Source organism: Eptatretus burgeri, chromosome 15, assembly GCF_056783735.1.
Source record: "Eptatretus burgeri isolate ZD-2024b chromosome 15, Ebu_testis_v1, whole genome shotgun sequence".
Taxonomy (NCBI): Eukaryota; Metazoa; Chordata; class Myxini; order Myxiniformes; family Myxinidae; genus Eptatretus; species Eptatretus burgeri.
The window spans coordinates 71,654,812-71,672,311 of NC_140975.1; the positions used below are offsets into that span (position 1 = coordinate 71,654,812).

At 41.9% G+C, this 17,500-nt stretch overlaps 1 protein-coding gene and 1 pseudogene across 3 annotated transcripts in view; one reads left to right on the forward strand and one right to left on the reverse strand.

Annotated features, from left to right (window-relative positions):
- LOC147012513 (serum response factor-like) overlaps nt 1-17,500 on the forward strand; it is a 160,974-nt gene that overhangs the window by 68,658 nt on the left and 74,816 nt on the right. The window lies entirely within an intron of this gene.
- The window catches only part of LOC147012514 (zinc finger protein 521-like), an 11,510-nt pseudogene continuing 870 nt past the window's right edge, over nt 6,861-17,500 (reverse strand). Inside the window, exons 2-3 of the transcript XR_015051642.1 lie at nt 10,420-14,014; nt 6,861-9,871 (exon numbers count right to left, since the gene is read on the reverse strand). The product of XR_015051642.1 is annotated as a zinc finger protein 521-like (transcript). The remainder of the gene's footprint in view (nt 9,872-10,419; nt 14,015-17,500) is intronic.

The window sequence follows — 17,500 nt, forward strand, 5'->3', positions numbered from 1 at the left end:
AATCGAAATTTTTTTTGAAAAAAAAGGTGCAACATTTCTGGGTTTTTTTCTCTAACAATTTTTTTTGGGGGGGGGGGGTTGGAAATCACTTAAAACATGTAGAAATGCAAAAAAATTCAAATCTTTTTCAAATAAAATCGAAATGTTTTTGAAAAAAGTTGCAAAATTTTGTTTTTTTTCTCCAACAAATTTATTTATTTTTTGGTTGGAAATCACTTAAAACATGTAGAAATGCAAAAACAAAAATTGAAATATTTTTTCAAAATGGCCGCCACAGCGGCCATATTGGACTTTGGACCAAGTCCAAAATCTAATGGCATGATCCTCGGACCATACCTAATCCCCCCACAAAGTTTCGTCGAAATCCGTTGAGGAGTTTTTTCCGTAATACTGTTCAGAAACAAACAAACAGACAGGGGTGAAAACAGTAACCTCCGTCCATCTTCGATGGCGGAGGTTAACTCGAGGGGGAGCACTCGGGAGAGTGCAAAACTTCCGCCACCAATACTGCTGGGTCACTCAAGTGAACCTTATATCTTATTCATTAAATATGACGTCAACAGTGCTGACAGAGTTATAGTTCTTTTCTCCAACATTTTTTTTTGGGGGGGGGGGGTCTTAAATCACTTAAAACATGTAGAAATGCAAAAAAAAGAAATCGAAATTGTTTAAAAAAAAGTTGCAAAATTTTTTTTTTCTCTAACAATTTTTTTTGGGGGGGGGGGGGTTGGAAATCACTTAAAACATGTAGAAATGCAAAAAAAAAAATTAAAATATTTTTTCAAAATGGCCGCCATAGCGACCATATTGGATTTTGGACCAAGACCAAAATTCAATGGCATGATCCTTGGACCATACCTAACCCCGCCACCAAGTTTCGTCGAAATCCGTCGAGGAGTTTTTCCGTAATACTGTTCACAAACAAACAAACAAACAGAAAGGGGTGAAAACAGTAACCTCCATCCATCTTCGAAGATAGCGGAGGCTAATAACAAAATCGACGCACCAATATGCTTGAAAAATCTTCGATTTTGCAAGTAATAAAACTAGATTTAAAACAGATAAAGCATGGAGATAAAACAGGGAGATAAACAGGTAGATAAAACAGATGGATAAAACAAGTGTATAAAACAAATGTATAAAACAAGTGTATAAAACAGGGTGATAAACAGGTAGATGAAAGGGATAAATAAAACTCGGTGATAAATGGATAAATAAAACAGGTATGTAAAACAGATAGATATAACAGACTAAAATGGGTCGATAAAAGAAGTATAGAAACAGAGGGATAAAGCACAGATGAAAAAGGGAGATAAACCAGGTAGAAATAACAGATAACTATAACAGGTAGATAAGACAGGTAGATAAAACAGGTATATAAGACAGGTAGACAAAACAGGTCGACAAAACAGTGTGACTAGAGGAGGAGCACTCGGTAGAGTGCAAAACCTCCGCCGCCAATACTGCTGGGTCACTTAAGTGAACCTGATATCCTATTCATTGTAGGTCAAAATGGATCAGACTCTACTGAACCACGATTGAATAAACTAAACGAGATCGACACGCATGTAGAAATGCCCACAAAATAAAATCAAAATTTTTTTGAAAAAAAGTTGCAAAATTTATGGGTTTTTTTCTCTAAACAAATTTTTTTGGGGGGGGGTTGGAAATCACTTAAAGCATGTAGAAATGTAAAAAAAAATTTAAATATTTTTCAAATAAAATCGAAATCCTTTTGAAAAAAAGTTGCAAAATTTTCTTGTTTTTTTCTCTAACAATTTTTTTTTTTTTGGTTGGAAATCACTTAAAACATGTAGAAATGCAAAAACCAAAATTCAAATATTATTTCAAAATGGCTGCCATAGCAGCCATATTGGACTTTGGACCAAGTCCAAAATCTAATGGCATGATCCTTGGACCATACCTAACCCCCCCCCCCCCCCACCAAGTTTAGTCGAAATCCGTCGAGGAGTTTTTCCGTAATACTGTTCACAAACAAACAAACAAACAAACAAACAAACAAACAGACAGGGGTGAAAACAGTAACCTCCATCCATCTTCGATGGCGGAGGTTAATAAAGCAGGTGGATAAAATAGATAAAACAGGAAGATAAAATATATAAAACAGGTGGATAAAATAGGGAGATAAAACAGATAGATAAAAGAGATAAAACACGTAGATAAAATGGGGGTGATAAACAGATTGATAAAATCAGATAGATAAAACAAATACATAAAATGGGGGTAATAAACAGATGAAATACATAGATAAAGCAGATAGATAAAACAGGTGGATAAAACAGATATATGAAATAGGTAGGTGAAACACAGAATAAAAACAGGTAGATAAAATAGATAAATAAATAGGGGTGATAACCAAATAGATAAAACAGGGAGATAAAATTGTAGATGACACAGGAAGATGAAACAGGTAGATAAAAGAGGGGTGATAACCAGATGGATAAAATATATTAAAACAAGTTGATAAAACAGGAATATAAAACAGGAATATAAAACAGTGGATGGAGAGATAAAATATCAGATAAAGCAGGTAGAAAAAGCAGGTAGATAAAATGGGGTGATAGACAGATAAAACAAATAAGACATGGATGGAGAAAACAGATAGATAAAACAGATAGATAAAACAGATAAGGCATGGAGATAAAACAGGTAGACAAAAGAGATAGATAAATAGACAGATAAAACAGGTGGATAAAACAGACAGATAAAACACAGATTAAAATCGATGGATAAAACAGGGAGATACTAAAAGGGGAGCACTCGGGAGAGTGCAAAACCTCCGTCGCCAATACAACACAGATTAAAATCGATGGATAAAACAGGGTGATACTAAAAGGGGAGCACTCGGGAGAGTGCAAAACCTCCGTCGCCAATACTGACTGATGGGTCACTCAATTGAACCTTATATCTTATTCATTAAATATGATGTCAACAGTGCTGACAGTTATAGTTATATTTTCCAACATTTTTTTTTGGGGGGGGGTTGGAAATCACTTAAAACATGCAGAAATGCAAAAAAAAAGAAATTCAAATTTTGTTGAAAAAATTGCAAAAAATTTTTTTTTTCTCTAACAATTTTTTTTTGTGGGGGAGGGGGGGTTGGAAATCACTTAAAACATGTGGAAATGCAAAAAAAAAAATTCTCTAACAATTTTTTTTTTGGGGGGGGGAGACCAAGTCCAAAATTTAATGGCATGATCCTTGGACCATACCTAACCCCCCCCCCCGCCCCCGACCCCACAAAGTTACGTCGAAATCCATCGAGGAGTTTTTCCGTAATACTGTTCACAAACAAACAAACAAACAAACAGAAAGGGGTGAAAACAGTAACCTCCGATCTTCGATGGCGGAGGTTAAAAACATGAATATAAAACAGTGGATGGAGAGATAAAATATCAAATAAAGCAGGTAGATAAAGCAGGTAGATAAAATGGGGCGATAAACAGACAGACAAAACAAATAAAACAGGAAAGATAAAACAGGTACATAAAACAGATAGATAAATAGGTAGATAAAACCAGATGGATAAAACAGATAAGGCATGGAGATAAAACAGGTACATAAAACAATGGATGGATAGATAAAACAGCAGATAAATGGGTAGATAAAGCAGCTAGATAAAACCGGTAGATAAAACACACAGATAAAACATATAGATAAAAACAATGTAGTCTAGTCAAAAGATATCGATAAAACAAAACAGGTTCTTTTTTTTACATGGTCTAGTTTTGTGGAAGAGTGATGACAGAACAAATCAGGGCACAACATAACAAAGAGAACAGCAGGAGAAAGGGGCAACATCAACAGCAGGGTGGAGGGAGAAAATAGACAGAGACGGACAAACGAGGGATATAGGTAACGATGAGGGGTAAGGGAAAACACAAAGGTTGGACAATATGGATACAAAAGGAAAATTGTGTTTTGACCAGTTTGTGATTTTGTCGGGGTCTGAGGAGAGGGGAGAGGTTTCTGCCTGGCTGTCAGGATGAGAGACGTCACAGCAGAGTGGAGTCATCAGCGAAGAAATAAAGAGGATTTTCCAGAGTCAGTGAGATCAACGATGAAGATTAGGAATAATATGGGGCCAAGAACACTGCGTTGGGGTACTCCAGCCTTGACAGGGATAGGAGATTAAAGAGTTCCATTGAGAGCCACACGTTGTCTCCGAGAGGGGAGGAAGTCAATAAATATAATCCAAGAGGAGTTGACCTTGGATTACATGGGCAGACAGTTTGGAGAGCAAGGCAGGATGCCAGACTGTATCAAAAGCACGAGATATGTCCAGAGACGGCCCTGATGTCATGTCTGATATTGAAGGCCTCCATCCATTGTTTGGAGAGTAGAAGCAGCATGTCTAAGGTAGAATGATCTGGTCTGAATCTGAATTGATGATCTGAGATGAGGCTGTTGAAGAAAAGGAATGATTTTATGCAAACTGTGATGATGGATTCCATGATCTTGCTGATGATTGGAAGTAAGCTGACAAGTCTGTAGTTAAGGGAATCCGTTTTTGTACCTTTTTAATGTCGAGTTGTGTTGTTGGCTGATTTCCAATTTCGCAGGTGAATGTCGGAGACCAGTCCTGAAGTGTAAAAATAATTTTTTTTTTAAAAATGCAAATACGCGAAGCATGAATGTAGAAGGTGGTCACACTTTATGTGTGACCTGTGAATATGCAGGGTCCACAAATGTTGGGGTCTGGCAGGATGTGATGAATAAGTTCTGGGGCTGAGCGAGTACGGCTAATATGTCGAGGATAACTACCAAATGGGGGCTCCAAATGTGGGAGAAAGTGATGGTGATGTAATAGTAACCAGGGCAGTGAAAGCAAAGAGTCCAGCGATGAGGTATGCAGTTCAGGGCAGGTGGCACATTGTAACATCCAGTGTTCTGCAGTATATTTAGCAAGCAATTAACAGAAGTATTTCAACCAAGGTCAAGGTGTTTGGATCGAGGACTGCATTAACATTATAGCATCCGATATGACAATGTACAGCTACACACACACACACACACACACACACACACACACACACACACACACACACACACACACACACACCAGAAACATTGCTCCAAGACGAGGGTGAACATGTATTTGTCAATTGGTACCCCGAGCCACCAAAGTTTTTTTCCCCTCATCATAAACTTCCGTGTATGTTTGTTACATGCCATGAGTTTCATTTATCTCACTTTGTTGTTTCAGAGTATAATCCAGACATATGCTCTGTCATACAATTATGTAGAAGAAAATTGAGTGTTGAGGTTGGTTTGTTTTTGTATACATAGTTGAGGCTCGTGGAAGAGCTATAATTAGTATACTGAATGGATCAGGACACAACAGGACAGAATGAATGAACAGTTGAGAGAGAGAGAGAGAGAGAGAGAGAGAGAGAGAGAGAGAGAGAGAGAGAGAGAGAGAGAGAGAGAGAGAGAGAGAGAGAGAGAGAGAGAGAGAGAGAGAGAGAGAGAGAGAGAGAGAGAGAGAGAGAGAGAGAGAGAGAGAGAGAGAGAGAGAGAGAGAGAGAGAGAGAGAGAGAGAGAGAGAGAGAGAGAGAGAGAGAGAGAGAGAGAGAGAGAGAGAGAGAGAGAGAGAGAGAGAGAGAGAGAGAGAGAGAGAGAGAGAGAGAGAGAGAGAGAGAGAGAGAGAGAGAGAGAGAGAGAGAGAGAGAGAGAGAGAGAGAGAGAGAGAGAGAGAGAGAGAGAGAGAGAGAGAGAGAGAGAGAGAGAGAGAGAGAGAGAGAGAGAGAGAGAGAGAGAGAGAGAGAGAGAGAGAGAGAGAGAGAGAGAGAGAGAGAGAGAGAGAGAGAGAGAGAGAGAGAGAGAGAGAGACACAGAGAGGGGAAACACCAACAGCAGAGTTGGAAGGCTAAGATAGATGGAGACTTGGACAAACAATGCATGTGAGGAGAAATGACGGGTGGGAGAGGGCAAGCCCTCGTGTTGGCTTAGCGGTTGGGGTGGCTGGCTTGGGATCCGAGGGTCCTGAGTTCGAGCCCCGTTGGCTGCTGAATCCAACACCAAGTGGAGTTGACTCAGTCTGTCGTCCTTCTGAGGTCAGTGCAATAAGTACCAGTGTACTGGTAATGGGGCACAGAATCAGCGGGATATTCACGCTCCAACAAAATGACAGCTACCAGGCAGCCAAGCGGAGGAGGCGATGAAGAAAGAGAAAGAAATAGAGAAAGAAAAAGAGAAAGAGAAAGAGAAGGAGAAGGAGAAGGAGAAGGAGAAGGAGAAGGAGAAGGAGAAGGAGGAGAAGGAGAAGGAGAAGGAGAAGGAGAAGGAGAAGGAGAAGGAGAAGGAGAAGGAGAAGGAGAAGGAGGAGAAGGAAAAGGAGAAGGTGAACTGGGAGAGGATGCATTGGATGGATAAGATGGATACAGGTGGAAACTCTCAGGGAGGGAAAACTGGAAATTTGGAAGGAGTGGGGGTAAAGCATGGGGGAGAGACAGTTAATGAGGGTGAAGATCATAGTTTTTGGATTGTGGATGATCTGCAATGGTGGTGAACATGTTTCATCAGATTGTTGTGCAAAAGAAACCCATTCAAATGCATGGTGGTTGTGCATGGTGAAAATAGCCATCCTATTCCACAGTCGTAAAATGGGCAGATGCCTTCAAGCATGGATTCCACCTCAAAATTGAACTCAGGTCAGGATGGACGGTGGGAATGACCAATCAACCAACTATCACTCAAGTTGAAGCATTAATATTAGAGGATCGCCATGTTAAAGACATCAACGTATCCACAAAACATATCCAACGTATCCACCAACGTATCAAAAATAGAATTTCTCAAAGCACCTTCCCCCCCCCCCCATCATCCAGCAACATTTGGGCATGTCCATGGTCTCAATGAAATTGATCCACCAATACTTCAGTATTCACCATTAACAGTAATGCATGGGTGGCATCACATGGTGAACATCCTGAACTGCTCATCGTAGATCCAGCCAACATTGTCGCTCGTCTCGTGACTGCTGATGAAATGTGGCTTTACCATTGGTATCCTGAAATTAAATCGGATCATCCAAGCAGAAGGGATCACTGCCACCCAAGCACCTAATCCTTAGCCCACAAGTTCATTGCCTCCATTTTCTGGGATGCCAATGGAATAAAGCCGATTGCCTATGTCCCTCACAAGTCACAAGACTACATTTACAGGGTAATATTATGCTTGGTTGAGGAAACTATCAATGCAGGCCATCTATGACAAACACTGAGGGACGTTGACCAAAGGTGTGCTCCTCCTACACAACAATACACCTGTGCTCAAGGCCTGCACCGGGCCCACCTCCATGACTATCATCTGTTTCGCTAGTTGAAGTTCCACCAGCTCTGCTGCCAAATAGCAGATGAGGAAATGACAGAAATAACCAAGACATGGTTGAGGAACAATGTGAAATTTACATTTCACATTTTGAAGGATATATGAAACAAGTGCATCGAAGTCGACAGATACTGTATTTCAAATGGCAAATAACGAAAATAAAGTTGGAGTGTCTTGCACCATTTTGAGCAGGTCATTCAGAAAACGTTTTCAAGGACCATGTTAACAGCACGTCATGATCTTGTATTCTCTGACTTCTGAAGAAACCATTTGTTGAAGAACTCCCGAATTAAAACGAGAGCTTTAGAGTGAAAGTCTTTAAATGCAAGTCACAGGCAAATCTGCAATAACACCTACATGGTCACGAAGTTTCATTCACGAGGGTATTTAATCATCACGATGACATGATACAACGGCCTTCTGTCCAATCGAGATGGCTCTGCGTTTTTAAACCGAAACACCAAACACGTTAATTCGTGTTCAATGCGCTGTCCTCTTCCACTCGGATTCATTTCATATTTTATATCCCCCAACTCTTCCTCCGAACTTAACAATCCATCTCAAATACACAACTCCACCAACACCAAAAAACTTTAGGATCATTTGCCACCCTTCAATCCTGTATTCGCATCCCTATCCTTAAACCGACAGGCTCACAGTCCTGGCCGAGTCAACTGCAGAAACAAGAACACATCTACGCTCAGCAAAGATCATTATCGCCGCATAAGCACGTTGTCCCCAGGGAAAGCCAGGCACACGCTCCGAGCAAATATTATAAATAGTTTCGCATTAATTGCGGCATGGCTCGATCACACCCGCTCCCCACTAACACAGACTGCACTCGAACAGACGCACTCGCCTGGGCACACGCCATCCGACTAAGACAACGGAGCTTCAAGTTAGCCATGCCCTCAGACATAACTTGGATTGCTCGCTTTCCGCAACGTTCCGCACTCGCTTTCCGCAACGTTCCGCACTCGCTTTCCGCAACGTTCCGCACTCGCATCTGCATGTTTTTAGATGACCATTTCACAATGTGCTCATCTTATGAACAAGCACAAGTTTTCACCTTTCACCATTACCAAATACCTCACAAAATGTATTGAAATAACCTCAGATGATCAACATTTAAAATTGAAGAAAGGACAACTTTAGAACAACACACATCACTTACACATCACACATTAGCCAATGTAATCATAAAATACATTGCTCTCAGCTACGGAGATGAGTTGGAATGCAAGATAAGTGAGACTTGAGAAGAGAGTTTGAAGTAAGTGAAGTAATGACAAAAGGAGTGTGTACGGCGCTGAGGTCTAGCAAGCAGCAAAGACCCATCGAGTAAGAGGCAAAATCGGATAACGATGGACGAGCGCGTTTAATTGCCCAATCATTACGCCGTTTACGATACAACCCGCTGCTTCCAATCTATTTTTGCCTGAACCAACATCTTTCATCCTTTGTGCGCACAGACGCAATAATTAATGCTCGGTTCGTTAGAGCGAATCGTGCCGAAAGACCTGTCTTTGGACCACCGGAGAGCTAGGGGGACACCACCACACGCTCGGGAAAGAATGCGGGAAGCAGCACCAGGTTCGCAAGTTTTCTTCAATCCAGCACGTGATCTCTTAACACCCAGCGTAGAGTAATCAACAGAGACATAAGCAGAAATAAAATGGTTTTGTTCTGAGTTCGTTTGGCAAATGTAATAATAAAATAAACATTCACTCTTATGGGGATAATCAGATAATCACTGCTGATATTCTGCAAAGGAACCAGCAGTGACAGCATCTTCTCACTGGATCATAAATAAGCTTTTGTTTGAAATTCCAGGAATGACTCATCTTATTCCAAGGAAAAAGCAATGAAGCATTAGCGACAAAACAAAAAGAGGATATGGTCATTCCTATGTAACTGAAGTATGAGTGTGATGGACAAAAAGGGTTCAACAGTGACAGAGAAGCAGACAGAATGAAGCAAGTTTCACAGAGGCGAGTGACGGCATGGTGAGCACCTCTGTGACGGGTCTGGGATTGGCGAGTGCCCGTGTAATTGGTAAGAGCGGCGTGGTGCGGAATGGTCACACAAAGCAAATAAAAGCCGAACCAAGACCCTGGCTCCCTCGGCCGTTTCTTGCCTCACCCGACCCTCGCTCTCGCTCCAATTACAGCCGGCCGCCAGGGGAGTGTGAGGAGGGGGTGAGTTGGGAGAAAGGGATGGAAGGAGTGGGGTGGGTGGCTATGCACCGCGTGTCTGCGCTATCTAATTATGCTAACTCCAGCAGGAGATCCCAAAACACATCAAACTCCAGCGATGGAGTGTAGCAGGAGACTGGTACAAGAGTGGTTGGAGAGTGAAGGCTCACTAACCCTCCCTTTTTAACACCCTCTTTCTTCCACCACTTTAGCTATTCCCTCCTCTTTCCCCACGTACCGATCATGTGGTTGGCTACGTGAACCTGTATCTCCCTCTCGCTTTCAAATGTCATCTGGCACTTGATGCACTGGTATGTCTTTTTCTGAAATGGAAGAAAAGCAACAGTTCTGCAATCAGTTTCCACTCCAGTGAAAGATAACAGCAAGTTACTTCATCTAAATGGGTATTGCCAATGGTTATAGTGGAACCACATTCAATTTGGCCTACCACATTGTAACATTCTAAATAAAATTCAGATGTCAATTAGTGTGACTTGTAACTAAAATGTAGGAAAATCTATGTTTTTATTCATTTATTACATACACATGATTGGGAAAAGGTGAAAGGGGGTGTGGGGGGAGAGAGAAAGGGGGAAAGAGAAAAATAAAATTTAAAAGTAAAGAAAAGATGATAAAAGAGAGAAAATATATTAGGAGAGGGTGGAAAGAGTTGAGAAAGGAAGATGAGAGTAGCATGCATGGGGCAAATGGAAGGTGGGTGGAAAGGGAGGGGGAAGGGGTCAATATCACCAGATTTAAGGATGTAATAAATATATGGTCCCTAAACTACTGTTCTGTAAGAGAAACATAATTACCACCCTCACAGTTCTTCTGTAACTCATTCCCACTGCCTTCAATTTGTAAGCCTCACCCTTGAATGTTGATTGGTCTTGGGAGAGGTTTTCCTGCGGCCAGGTCCTTCTCCAGGTATGGCAGCATCATGGTGATCCAGCTGAAGATGTTGCTCCAATTCCTCAAGGGTCTCAAATTTCACCGAGCAGAGTAAACATCGTGGACGGGAGCTCGGTGCGACCACACCACTGCCAATGCTGGTGGTGCCCTCCTCCTGCAGCGAAGGGACAGCTGCACCGGGTGATGGATGACGAGGTGAGTCAACGCAAGCACTGCGTACCACACATCCAGCACAAAGACCATATGGCATGCCATTGAGCTCAAGACGCATAATGTCCTGCTTGGAATGCAGTTCTTTCAAGCAAGATGCACATTTATATGGCCTTGCACCATTAGCTGCAAGGGCATTGGATGGAGAAGGTTGGAGCAGATGGTGGTGGTATTGACACGACAGCAAGTGTGGGTGTGAGACCATCAGTGGAATCAAGGCCCGGAGAGCCGGTCTCTCCCTCATCTGCAGATATAGGAGCTGATGGAGCCTTTTGCATGTGAAACGTTCCATGGATCTTAAGTTCAAGAGTGGAAGTGACAGTCTGCATACAAACAACACAGCGGAATCCAGTCAATGAGTTCTGAAGATCAGGATGGAGCTGGCAGTGCTCAAGAAAGTCATCTTCACTATGAAGGGGCAGCCGGCACACCCTGCAGCTGCCCGTGGCCAAGCTTCTGCTGTGGGTGACCTTGTGTTCAGTAAGGGTAAGAAGTGATGGAAACCTCTCTCCACAAATGGGACACATATAGTGCTTTGCAGGGCCACCACGGTGGGTCTGCACATGCTCCCAAGACCACCTTCTGAAAAAAATGTTCGTGCACAGATTGAACACTTGTGACTTCCCTTCATGATTTCAGCCTTGCTCTTACTACCAACACCATCACCAGGCTGAATATTGTGGTCTCGGAGACGGTGATTCTGAAGCAGGTTCTCCATTGTATATGCTGCACCACAAATATCACAGCCATACATTGGCTCAGAAGTATCAAGATCTTCATCACCCATTACACCACCTGTGCCACCATTGCCATTATCTTGACAATTTCCCACTGGCTCCTGCCCTGATGCAGATGTGCCTCGCACAATCTGGCTCTCAACATCCTCCTGCTTGGTCTGAGGGGTGGAGCACTATTAGCCGGGCTAGAACGAGGCCCGTCAGGTTCAAAAACACAATGCCGTCTCACGTAAGTGCCGGCTCAAGCTGGGGGATTGCATGGAAAGCCTGGCAGCAGAAGCGACAGTGAAACTTCTTTGAATGTGTTGTGATGTGACACTGTAGTTCAACCTCCGTAGCAAAGGCATCGCCACAAAATATACACCTGTGAGCCTTTCCCGATTGGGCAAGGTGGCTCCGTCGGACATGTGTCTGTAACTCCGTGTCTCGATGAAAGTCCCAACGACATGCTGTACAGCGATAAACTTTTCGCTCATGACTATGCTTTACTGCCATGTGTATCTGCATTGAAACCTTTGAGTCGAAAACTTCTTGGCACAGTGTGCAGCGATAAAAAACTACTGTGTGCATGTCCATTAGGTGCTTCTGAAGGTCATCAACTGCAGGAACTGGCGGTCACAGCTCTCGCAACCAAAGTGTGTGGAGACTGAAGTGAAGTGACTCGAAACATGTCGAAGAAGAGCATCTGCATTGGGGAAGTCTTCACACGACATTGCGGGCAACTTTGCTTGCGAAGCAACTGGTCCAGGTGAGCCTTAAGGTGGCCCTGAAAAAGTTCAAAAGATGGAAAGCGAAGGTCGCACTGATTGCAAGGAAACTCACACTGCCCAGACGATTGACCAGATGTTGAAGTGGCTACAAGAGAATCTCCAGAACGCCGTGGCCGTTTCGGAGATGGCATTTCGAGGTCAACTGACATCGGGCTGAGGTCCCGGCTACTATTACGCCGTCCATGGTGACTGCTGCTACCACTGGCACTACCTGCGGCCAGAGGGACATTCTTGTGATTATCCTTGATGTGTTTAGTCAATTTGAGAAGGGAGCTGAAGATTGGCGAGTTTGTGCAGTAGGGACATGAGTATACCTCTACTATGGGTTCTGAGGGTCCACCAGTGCCCCTGGGGATTCAAACCCAGTACCTCCAGCTCCTGTCGCAGGGGTAGTACTTCCAATACCCCTCCATCCATCAAAAGGCAATGGGCTTGCTTCATATGGTCTTTGAGAGAAACATCTGTCAAAAATCCCATCAAGCATTGTGGGCAAAAAAAAAGTATTACTGTCCTTCGTGGTAGCTCCTGGGAAACAATGGATTACACGGATATGTTCCTGCAAACTGTTCAGCTCAGAAAAGTCTCTGGGCAGTAGTTGCAGTGCAGCCCAAGAGGTAAACTGGGAGCTAAACTAAGTGCAGCACCATCAACTATGGGGACATCATGAGTCTGCCGGATATGGTCAGAGAGTGCATAAAGGGATGGGAAGTTCTCTAAACAGATATGACAAGAATGCAGATGTGTAAGAGGTCCCTTGTCAGGGTGAATGGTGCGTAAGTGGATCTCCAGAACAGCTAAACTGCTGAAGTCAAGCTTGGGGCAATAAGGACAGCTAAATGCAAACTTGGAGGATTTTAAAGAACTCGCATATTTTTTTACAAAACCAACAGTCAGTTTTTTATGTGTTGGCTTGGTGAGTGCAGGTCCAGATTCAGGAGTTGAGACACGATCTGCAGAGCCATTCGATTCGGGAGTGGAGCTGGACAACTGAAGATTGCTCACCTGGTGCTGGCCCAGGGCTATTGCTGTGATTGCTAGATTCTGGTCTTTGGTGACCCTCAAGATGGTTATACAGCTCTTCCACAGATGTAAAGCTCTCTGGACATACAGGGCAACGACCAGGTTTGTCACAAGCCCGTGATTGTTCCAAATGTTTTAGCAGTGCCCTGTCATCTTGCAACGAGAGTGCACAATGTGGGCAGGATAGAGGTGTTCCTTTTGGGGTCTCCACATCCACCCTTGACTGGCCGGGTCACTGCTGTTCCAGTCACATCTTCGTCACAAGTCTCAAAGCCTGCATCGCCTTCTTCTCGTTTCGACTTTCCAATAGGCACTCCACTATCAGTATGTCCACTAACCTCATCCTTTCCTTTCTCATGCACCTGCATGTGGCCATGTAAAGAACTAGTGGAGGAAAAACCACGTTTACAAACTGCACAACGAAATGGCTTGGATGCACTGTGTGTTTTAAGGTGAATCTTAAGGTGATCACTACGGGAGAAGGCTGCGTGGCACTCGGGGCAGTGGTACTTGCGGTCACCTGTGTGAAGCTTTGTGTGTCGATCACGGCTTCGCTTATGTTTAAACAGGCGGCAACAAAAGGGACATTTGAAGGGGAGCTTATCTCCATGACTCTGCTCATGACGTTTCAGATAGCTTAACCTGCTAAAGGATTTCTCACAAAACTGGCAGGCATAAGGAAGACCGGAGCCGCCTTCTTCATCCCCTTCATCATCTCCTGGTCCCCCATCAGTGACATCAGGTAGACAAGGTGAAGCAAGGTCTTTACTAGATGGTGAAGATCCAACCCAGGAAAGATGTGGATCATCATCATTGTCTGGAAAAAAGAAAACACACAAGTTGGAATGGATGAGACAAATGGCAGCAGGAAAGTACAAAAGTGAACATATGGTAAACAATATGTCAGATATCAAGTGAAATAAAGAGGGGAAATTAAAGGCAAAACAGATAAAATATGGTGATGAAAAAAAAATACAGATTTAAAGGAAAAATTAAAATAATAAATCACGAATAGAAAGTCACAACCTTCATCACATCACATCATTCGAGACAATGTCAAGGGTGGTACATTTTAGAGTGGGAACATCACATTCAGTCTTAGGATTAACATGTATAAAACTTGAATGAGCCCAAGGTGCTTTTCGTGGTGCTTGCGTCCCCTCCCTTTCATATATCACTTCATACCAACTGCCACCTCCTCCTCTCACCAAACATCCTCACTCCCTCCCAAGTGGATCTGAAGACCTCAGAACCGAGGATGAAAGACCAATGATGACCACTCTCACTGGGAAGCCCCCAAAAGGGAATGGGCCAGAGAGCCATGGGGATCATCGACCCCCACTGATCTTCAAAAGACGCTACTCCCTCATGGGGGGTAGGGAGGGGAGTGCTGTCATGGTGATTTGCTGTCTCCAAAGCCCCACTGTGGTGCTGCACTCCAGGGGTCAGTTCAATACTTGCCTTTTTACCACTTGATTTTGCTTTCATACTTCCTTACCTACCTACTTCCATTCTAAAATTTATACTCATTATTGACAAGTCTAAAGTTGTTTTTCTATCCTCCTTATCACTCGATTCAGTTTATGCATTCAATTCCAAGCACCTTTATCTTCAAATCTACTCTTTCACGTTTTCAGTTTCCTCGATCCTTTCAATATTCAATCCTTTCAAATCAAACCAAACTTGATGATTACATTTTCACTTGCAATTCCTCTGCCTTTACCATCCTGCCCTCCATGAACATGTGCATCACACCTTCATCCTCACCTCTCATGGAAATCTTCTTAAGGTGAGGCCAAAAATAAATTTTGTGTGATGAGGAAAGAATAAACAATAATTGTTTTTAAAAGTGGGATGTAGTTAGGAGGCAAGTCGAGAATGGCGATTGTTCAAAGGAATGGGATGTACAGGGGTGTGGCGAAATGATGCCACAGATTTCAGGGTGGAATAAAATGGAAGGTAATTATTGTTTGTTTGTTATTTTTTCAAATTGTATTAGATGAACTGGAGATTTACAAAAACAAAACAATTAATCCTCAGGGATGGCAAATTGGACCCATGAACAACTAGCATTTGTGGTTGAGCAGTGTTCTTCCATAGATATTCGATGATTTCACCATAAAGAGAATTCAGAAGACATTTCCAAGTTCGTGATGCACAATCAAGAAGCAAAATAAATAAAAGTGTGGTAAGCTTCCGTGAAACAACAAGATGGGGCTACATGCCACACTGCATGGCGGTGCATGAAACTGTTGCAAGAGCATTTTCCAAGAAAAGGTGATCTCTAGATTCAGAGATGTGCATTGGCCTCCCTCCTGATCTCCTGATCTCAGTCCACAAGTTTATATGCTGTGGGGATATTTAAAGAAAGAGTGTATACAGGAACAGGCCACACACACAGGAAAAGCCATTTCGATAGATGTTCTTGTGAAGGCTATGAGGGATATGGGTATCAGAACAGTGGAATGTGCGACCTGCCAAGGGTTTCATTTAACTGACATCGTTTACAAAACCTCATGTGCTATGAAGAAATTCCAATGTCTCGACTTTACAAATGTTAATACAGTTGAATAAATCACTTCCACAATTAAAATATATTTCTATTTCAAAAGTGTCCCATCCTTTTGCCACACCCAGTAGTTGAGGCAGACAGATAGGATGGTAAGAGCTAAAACAAAAATGAGTTCATAGTGAGGGGAGTTTAGTGTGTTCTAAAGCTTTCCGGGAGACTATATGTTTGAAAAGATGTGTACAAGAAAGAGATGGGATTTGGATTATGGAGACAGTCAGTCGTACATCAATAAAAGAGGAAACAAGTAGCTGTACATTCAAAGTACACTGCCCCCATGCCAAATAAATAAATAACAATCCACCAGCACACGACATCGCCAGGGCGCCTTCGGCACCCGGCGAGGCCGCCTTTAACACATCAAGTTGGAATTGGGAAGGAGCAGTGTACAATAATTTAATTGATTGATTAATTGATTATTGCATAATTAAAATAAATAAAAATCATAAAATTATTAATTTCTTCATCAATTGGCTAATCGTATCGCTAAACCACCACCGTTTCATCTGAGTCTGTAACTTTTTGAAAATTAAACAATTAATTGATTAATCAATATACCAAAAATACCCTTTATAGCAAAAATCACTTGTTCAGTCATGTCCAAATATCAGCTTCCTCACTTAAAAGGTGCCTGAGATATTGCCAGGATGAGAAATAAAATAAATAAGTAATTCATAAATCGATAACAATTACGTTATCAATTAATTGATTAATATAAAAATTAAAAAATAACATTTTTGCCAAAGCGCAACTTCACTTTTGTGCCCAAATTTCAGCTTTCCACCTCAAAGGATGGCTGAGATATCGCCCGGACAAGCCAAAAAGAATATAATTAATCAATGAATTGATTAAATTAATTAATTGATAAAATAAATAAATAAAAATACTGTTTATAGCAAAATCACTTGGTTATTGTCATGTCCAAATTTCAGCTTCCGAGCTCAAAGGATGGCTGAGATATCGCCTGGACAAACAAACAAATAAATAAAGAAGTCGTGCAGAGCTAGATACTTTCAAAGTCAGTAAAACAAAATTGACCTCAAAGATAATTGGTGGTTGAATTTAATGACAAAATATGCAACACCTCTTCAAATTCTCATGAATCGGATGAAAATTGACAATTTTACAAATTTGGCCTATGTTGACCTTTGGCCTAAATTGACCTCAATAACAAGAGGTGGTTGACTTCAGTGACCTGATATGCAAATCCTCTTCAAATTTCAATTCAAGTCAATGGGATGAAAATTGAGGATTTTAGAAATGCCACCTTAGTTGTTGACCTTGGACCTATGTTGATCTTTTGGTCCTTGTTGACCTCAAAAACAAGAAAAAGACGTCAGACAGTGCACGATACTTATAAATTCCACTCCCTCTCCAAAAGGTTGCTGTGGATACATCAAATTGTCCATTTCATTAAGATTAAAATTAACAATGTTAATCAAAGCTCAGGTCAATCAGATGAAAATTGATTATATTTCAGATTGAAATTGATGATTTTAGAAGTTTGACCTTGAGTTGACTTTTGACCTCAAAAAGAGTTGTTTTCCAAATTCAGTTATGCACTGTACAATTGCTGTTTAATCCTCAAGTTCATTGGATGAAAATTGACGATTTTTCAGATAAAAATTGATGATTTTAGAAGCTTGATTTTAGGTTGACCTTTGACCGTTTATTCAGAAAAAAATAGTTGGTGTCCTAATTCAGTGACGCAATATGTAAATCCTGTTCAAATTT